This window comes from Pteropus alecto, unplaced genomic scaffold (genome assembly GCF_000325575.1).
Source record: "Pteropus alecto unplaced genomic scaffold, ASM32557v1 scaffold116, whole genome shotgun sequence".
Lineage (NCBI taxonomy): Eukaryota > Metazoa > Chordata > Mammalia > Chiroptera > Pteropodidae > Pteropus > Pteropus alecto.
Genome location: NW_006439189.1, coordinates 256,554 through 264,345, shown reverse-complemented (window position 1 = coordinate 264,345; position 7,792 = coordinate 256,554).

Here is a 7,792-nt window from a genome sequence, read left to right as displayed (position 1 = left end):
ACCCTGTGTAGGCCTAGGCTAATGTGTGTGTGTTTATGTCTTAGTTTTTAACAAGAAAGTTTACAAAGTAAAAAATAATTTAATATAAAGACCCCTAGAATAGGATATAAAGAAAGAAAATATTTTTGTAAAGCTGTACAATGTATTTATGTTTTAAGCTATTATTACAGAGTCAAAAAAGTAAAAATAATTAAAAGTTTGTAAAGCAAAAATGTTACAGAAAGCTAAGGTTAATTTATTACTAAAGAAAGAACAATGTTGTTTTTAAAAAATAAATTTAGTATAGCCAAAGTGTCCAGTGTTTATAAAGTCTACAGTAGTGTACAATAATGTCCTAGGCATCACATTCACTCACTGTTTTTGCTCACTGACTCAGCCAGAGCAACTTCTTGTCCTGTAAGCTCCATTCATGGTAAGCATCTTACACAGGTGTACTATTTTTTGTACTATTTTTATCGTTTTTAACTATATTTTTATAACATATTTTTACTATACCTGTTCTGTTTGGATATGTTTAGATATACAAATACTTACGTTAATGTAACAATTGCCTACGGTATTCAGTACAGTAAGTAATATGTTGCACAGGTTTGTAGCCTAGGAGCAAAAGGTAACACCATATAGCTTTGGTGGCTCTTCCATCTAGGTTTGTGTAAGTGCACTCTATGATGGTCACACAACAATGAAATAGCCTAACAATGCATTTCTCGGAACGTATCACTATCATTAAGCAATATATGAGCACATATATATCACAAATGATGAAGAGGTGACATTTCAGCTGTATGATTATTAAAAATGGGTCCCAATGGATTATGCCTCCCTGCGTTCATGTCCCTTTTGCAATGTGATTCTGCAGTTCCTCCTATCTCGTTTCCCTCTCCTTGAACTTTGGATGAACATGTAACTTGCGTTGACCAACAAAATGCAACAGAAGTGACACCGTGGGATTTCTGAGCCTAGGCAGGCCTTAAGGGAACTAGAAGTTTCCTTTGCTCTTGGAACTCAGTTGCCATGGAAAAAAGTCCAGACTTTCCTGCTGGAAAGAAGTTAGCTACATGGAGAAAGAGGCTCTGGAGGATGAGAGACCACATGGAGAGAGAGGACCAGGTGTGAGTGTCCCAGCTGAGCCCAGTCCTCAGATGATCCACTAGTTTACTGCAACCACGTGAGTGATCCCAGGCAAGACTAGTAAAAGTGCCCAGCCAAACCCACAGAATCTTAGGAAATAATAAATCAAATTGTTTTAAGCCATTCGGTTTTGGGGGAATTTATTATGCAACTATAGGTAAGTGAGACAAGCTGGCAATGGAAAGGTGAAGAGGAAATCTCCAGGAAGATAATGGAGGAAAGTGCTTTTCAAGCAGAGTGAATATTATGAGCAAAGGTGCAGAGGAATGAGTGTACCCTTAGGAAGGGAAAGTGGTATTGAGTGGTTAAAGGAAAAACAGAAGGTAAAAGGCAGGGAGTAGCTGATGAAAGGGTAAGTTAGATCTAAGTCTGGAAGGGAAAAGTGTTATCAGTTGTAATTTAATGCGGAGCTTTGACTATCTCACATCTTAGAACGTCATACAAGAATTATGCTTCTCTTGTCTTGTTCCTTTCCTTTATGAACTGTTTTCTCCCAAACCTCCTCAAAGAAATTATTAGGTCATTATCTAGTTTCCTCCAATGCCGTCATGTAAAGATTACTAAGAAGCACTTTCAGAATTTAGCTGCCTGTCCAGTGACTTTCATTTTTGTTGTTTGCTTTGCTGTTCATTTATTAAAGAAGCAAACATTTATTGAGTTCTTAGCATATGCCAAACACTTGGGATTCAGAAAAAGTAAGCCACAGTTCTTACCTTCTAGAACTTGATAGTCTATCTGGTGAAACTGATAGGCAATAGGAAATGATAATACAGCATATTTCATCCCAGAAAGGAAGGAGAGGTTTTCATGTAATTATTATTATCTAAGACAATACTGTATTCATAGAGAAAATTGCCATCAAGATCCTTCCCTTGTTTCTGAAATAACAGGTTTTTAAGTGGCCATGAAACTGTGATTGACTTGAAGCAACCAGCTTTGGTTAGAAATCACCTGGAATACCTGAATGTCAGTGCAAACCGTGTGTTCCAAAAAAGCCAACTTACATATGGCCAGACTCCTTTTAAGTTCCTATGGAAAACTTTTCTGAAATCCTCATTTTTAAGTTCTTATTAATTGTTGTCCTTTCATTTTCTTCTTACAGCCTAGAACCAGGTTTATATTTTATATATTTTTCATTCATGTATAATTTCTCAGCCATTTGGAGGTCTTAGAATTAGTTCTGTGATAATACTTGCGTTCTCTAGATCTGAAGCTCCTCATTGCTTCTTTTCCCCTTTTTGCTTTCAATATTTTCAATTCCTTCTAACGTAGGGAGGAGGCGAGAGAACTAAAGTGTTAAATCATGCTATATTCAGAGACTGCAAAATGCTGATCAGCTCTACAGCCAGAAGGAGGACACCTGCAGAACAAAGGAAGATTTCTGCTGAGATTGCTAACAACCCATTTCCCCACATCATGAAGGGGAAACAGGAAAAAGAGTCTTTAAGTGGTGCCCTACACAAAATAAAATTGTTCATTCTCTATGGCTAAAACCATAGGGAACCTATGGATTAAAGGCTGGGAACTGCCAGCAGGTCTTTCATGCTACATATTCTTACCTTTTCATGCTACATACTATTCCCCTTCCTCACTGTATGTCCATATCAAAGGAAAATGGGTAAACAAAGTGCTTAAACTGTAACTTACAGGAACTAAAGAATATGACATATAAACTGAATTCTCCTAACACTCAGGGTCCCTCTTAGTGTCTTTACTCAGTCTCTCTCACTGTCCTGAAACTGAATTCCTTGAATACCTGGGGTCTCTCTCAGGCCCTCTCATTCTCTACCTCTGAGAGGATGACCATGCTCTGTCTATGGAGCATTGCTCCTTCTCTAATAAACCTTCCTTTTGACTCTAACTTTGGCATGTGCTTGAATTCTTTCTTACACTCTCCACCAAGAACCCTCTTCTCTCTTGGTGCAGGGCTTGGTCTCCCCCAACTTGGGGGAATTTGCTCTGTCCTACATCACCTCCACCCAGTCTTTCTTCTAGCTCATTAGAAATTACCATATAGCCTTTTAATTCTTTTATAGTGTATTTAACTGACAGTTCCATTTTGCCCACGTATCTTTGAAAACCTCTAGACCAGCCCTTCTCATTCTCCCATGTTTTCCCTGGCATGGTAATGTTGATCCTGTGTCTGCTAAGTTACGAGTTTTCTCCTATTTTGCGGTGGCACTGAGATCCCTAACTCAGCCACCAGGAAATTATTTTACTACTTGTTTGGATGATATCAGGTCTTTGTGGGGATGGAAAAATATCATCTTGTTGAGCCTTCAGCATGTTGTTTGCAAGAATGCTGTTATTTGCCAGGAATATCTGTACAATAGTTGGACTTTCAACATATGCATTATTCATTACTGTTCAGTCACACCTGGTCTTGCGTATTATACCAACAGAACACTAGGCAGAGATTTGACTTTGACCTGGATTTTTTTTTTTTTTTAGTTTTACTATCAAGGTGTTTGCTAGTTTGATTCTGTTTGAATTACCTCATTATTGACTCACACAGAATAATTTAATTGGAGGTCTTGATACTTAAACAGATGGGCTGAGCTGGGTTTTCCTCTTTTATTCCTTCAGGATGATAATTATTTAACAGAGATTATCAATGACTATGACTAGAGTCTTCTTCATCTCATGTTGGTCCTACCTAGTGCTACCTTTTTGGTTGAAATATATGTTCAAAACCTAGTTAATATTTCTTCATTTCCAAAAAGAGTCTGTATCTACATTTGCTGTCTCTTGATACTCTTAGTGTGAAGATTTAACCTTTATAAGATTTATTCATTTCTCAAAACATATCTGAGCCAGTCATTTTGCAGTGGTGGCACTTGGTTTAAGGCAAATTTCTGCCAAAAGTCAGCATGATTTCCTCACCTTTATTTGTAAAAATACAATTATATAATAAAATAATTAAATAGACATTAGGAAGTAGTTATTTGTTTTGAAAGTTCATATCTTAGACCAACTTTTAAAAGAAATAAATATTGTATAATTAAGCATTTTTTTTTTTTTTACTAATTTGTAACATAAATCCTTTACATGGAATGTCAAGTTGTAATCAAAACCTTCTTTTCTTTTTTTTTCTGATTTATCAAACTTTAGTTCTAGGGTCACTTAATCCTCAGAGGACAGCTCGCCTCTCAGAGTCCAGCTTTCCTTGTCTCAGCCATGGATAGTGTGTCTCCTTGCCTATACTATTTGAGTGGGGCCTAGAAAAGTCCTGGTTAACTTCTTTTAAAATATGAATCATTATTGAGATAATTGTAGATTTGCATACAGTTGTAATAAGTAATACAAAGAGATCCCTTGTACACTTTGTCCGGGTTCCCCCAAGGGTAACATCTTGCAAAACTATAGTATTACATCACAACCAGAACATCAACATTGATTTAACCCACTGGTCTTACTCATATTTCCACAGTTTTAATTGTACTAATTTGTGTGTGTGCACACACTTGTATGTATTAATTATATACATTTTTTTCACCTGTATAGATTCATGTATCTACTGCCAGTCAAGATATCAGTTCCAACAGCACAAGGATTCCTCAAGCTGCCTTTTTACAACCACGCCCCCTCCCCAATCTTTGGCAACTATTAATGTCTTCCATTTCTTAAATTTTGTCATTTCAAAAACATTATATAAATATATACTTTGTAAAAGTTTTCTGTACTTTGAGTGAGAAACATATGCAGTGCTACAGTATTTCAAGAAGGGTAAAAGCCCTTTGTGTTTTTTACTCCATTTGAAGGAAAATATTTCCTACCAGCAGAGTAAAATTGACTCACTCTGGATATTTTACTCTGATAAGTTCTAGTTTAGTGATGGTAACTGAAGACTCTCAGAAATGGGCACTGCTTCAAGTAATGGTTTCTATGAAAGGAAACTCTACCTACCAGGTAGTGCAGACAGAACTTGGTGATTGGAGGAAATGAAAGAAAGCTTTTGCCTGAGATTCATATGTCGAAATTGTCACACATATTGATATATGACAGAATTCAAATGGAGCTTAAGAAAAAATTTCATTTATATTCATAGTATCATGTTCTATTTAATCTTCTATCTTGGAACCAAATGTTCAGAAAAAGCATGCTTTCCTTCTAACATAAAAATGTCACTATGGATCCATGGTCATTAGGATATATAAGCTCGATGTTGTTTTTCCTGTGATGGGGAAGAACACCACATTCTCTTGCTTCCTTCTCTCAAATGGCAAAATGGCAAAAGGGGTTTGTGGGGAAGGCTGCTGGGTTAGGAGTCAATGGTTCTTTTCTCAATTGGCTTTGTTGTTATAGGTTTCCCCTTACTATCCAGACAGACTGGGATGTTGTCACAATATCTTGCTCACATCTCACCTCCAGCCCCTTTCCTCCCCCTACTCAACAGTCAACATTTAGATTTTAGCATCTCCTTTCTTCTCCTGCTCTGGAGTCATCTAAAGAATTTCACCTGCTATGTATTTCCAACAGGCCAATTAAAATTAGGGGAGAGGGGAGAAGAGAAAGAAGAGGAATAATAACAGCAAAGAAGAAATTACCAAGTATTAGGCAAAGCAAAGAAGGGCCTCCTGTTAGATTTCGGTGAAGCCATTGATCTGATCTTTTACAATCTTTGGGGACTGCCATCAGAGAAGAGATGAGTGAGCTAACCGAAGTGGAAAAATTGAGAAATGAAGGTAGAGATTGATCTGGAAAACTAAACTCCCCCAAAGGAAAGACTTTAAGAATCCTAAAGCCAAAGGATCAGTGGTCCTTACTAGTACTATGGACTACATTCTATTTTAAAGGCAACTGATATTAGTGGCTAAATAATGTAGTAATAACTTGAGAACAAGGGAAACCTATCTGAGCTGTGTCATTTTGAATACCTATTAAAGACTGAATAGAGGAAGCCAGTTTGAGAGACTCACCGTAGTGTGTAATTATGCACTTTGAAAGCACTGTTCATCCATGGATCTCAAAGCACATTACCAATTTCAATTATTTTTCATAACACCTCTGTGAGACCATTATTCTCTATCGGCAGATAAAGAAACAGACAAAAAGATTATTACCAAGCCCCTTGAATCACACCATGAATCACCTGCTGACTCGCTCTCATTCCCGATCTGTCATTTGACTTAATTGACCATTTCCAAATGAAGAGAAAATGCTTAAGCATAACTTTGAGTGAATTTTGGCTTATATTTTTTGTTTCAAAGCAAGGGAGACTGAATTCTTTTTAAGTTGGAATGCTGTTCAAAGAGTTATTATTTAATGGAATGTGTATGGAAATATATTAAAATATTATTCAAGACACACACCAGATGAACATGTAAGTCCTTCATTAAATGGCTCCATCATTAACCTTGCATAGAAAACAAAAGAAAACAACAACAAATATATCATATAGAATCATAAAGTTTTAGTATCTGGAATGGCCTTCAATAATCTCAGATTTCTTAGTTTTGGTCGCACCACTCATGAAACCTACTGCAATTATTGGGCTACACCCTTATTTGTCCTCCTGTGTCCCAGTAATAATGATAGTCTATACCACACAATCTAGTACTGTAGCACACTGTATTTTCACTCTTTTATTCTTTTGATTTTTAAAGTTAAAAAACACAGTGATTACCAATATTATGGCCCCTGTATTATGTTTCGAATGGGGAAGAATACCTTTTGAATGATGAACAGAAATCTCTTTCTGCAAATAAGACTGTAAACTCCAAGAGGATCCAGACTGGGTCTTGTTTTTTTCTATCACTACCTCCCAGAATTTCTGAGTACACTGCAAGCACTTAATGTACACTGTTGTTATGATTTTATAGGATTAAGAGTTGTTGGTGGAGGCAAACAATGAAGTGAAACAGGGCTTCATCAAACTCGTTAAACAAGTGGCTTCAATTTGAATGTATATTTCAATCAGAAAGGAACCTACCTGAGACATGTATATTTTATTCAGCCCCAACAAAGTCTTAGAACTGGTGATGTTTGCTTGGTGAATGAATATACTTTCTCTTATGCCCCACATACTTCACAAAACCTGCTTTAGAAGATAGCTTACTAGTTTCCTGCTCAGAAATTCAAAACCCATCATACCGTTATAGAATAGAAAGAGTTCAGGAAGAGTTCGTCCACCCGGTGCTAGCAGAGCTGAACACTGAACGCTGAGAATTGCAGTGGGAAAGATTGGCTATTTTATTGATGAATGGTGCCATCTAGAAGAACAGGAAGCTAACACTCAAAAGCCCAAACTCCCTGATGGTGTGTAAGTTACAGATTATATAGGACAAAATCATAACACACTGTGGGTTAGGGGTTCATGGTCGTGCTGGAAGTTGATTGGTTGAATGTGAGGTAAGGGTAATGAATTATTTCTTTAGGTCTGGAGGACAGTTCTGAGGCCTTTTCCTGCATCTCTTTGTCCAGTCTCATGGGAAAGTAGCCAGGGAGGCATTCCACCTTAGGGCTCAGGAACTGAAACATAACATAGGTCAGGATGTTTTCTTTAGCCCGTCTTCTGCTGCCCCGGGGATTGCTTATTATCCAGGGGAAAGGCCGGGTCTCTGAGAGGTATATATAGATGATTTCTAGAGCTAGGATTTAAAACTAAATTTAATTGAAGTCATAAGGACCCTCAGTTTCAATACCAGCTTGAATTTCTCTA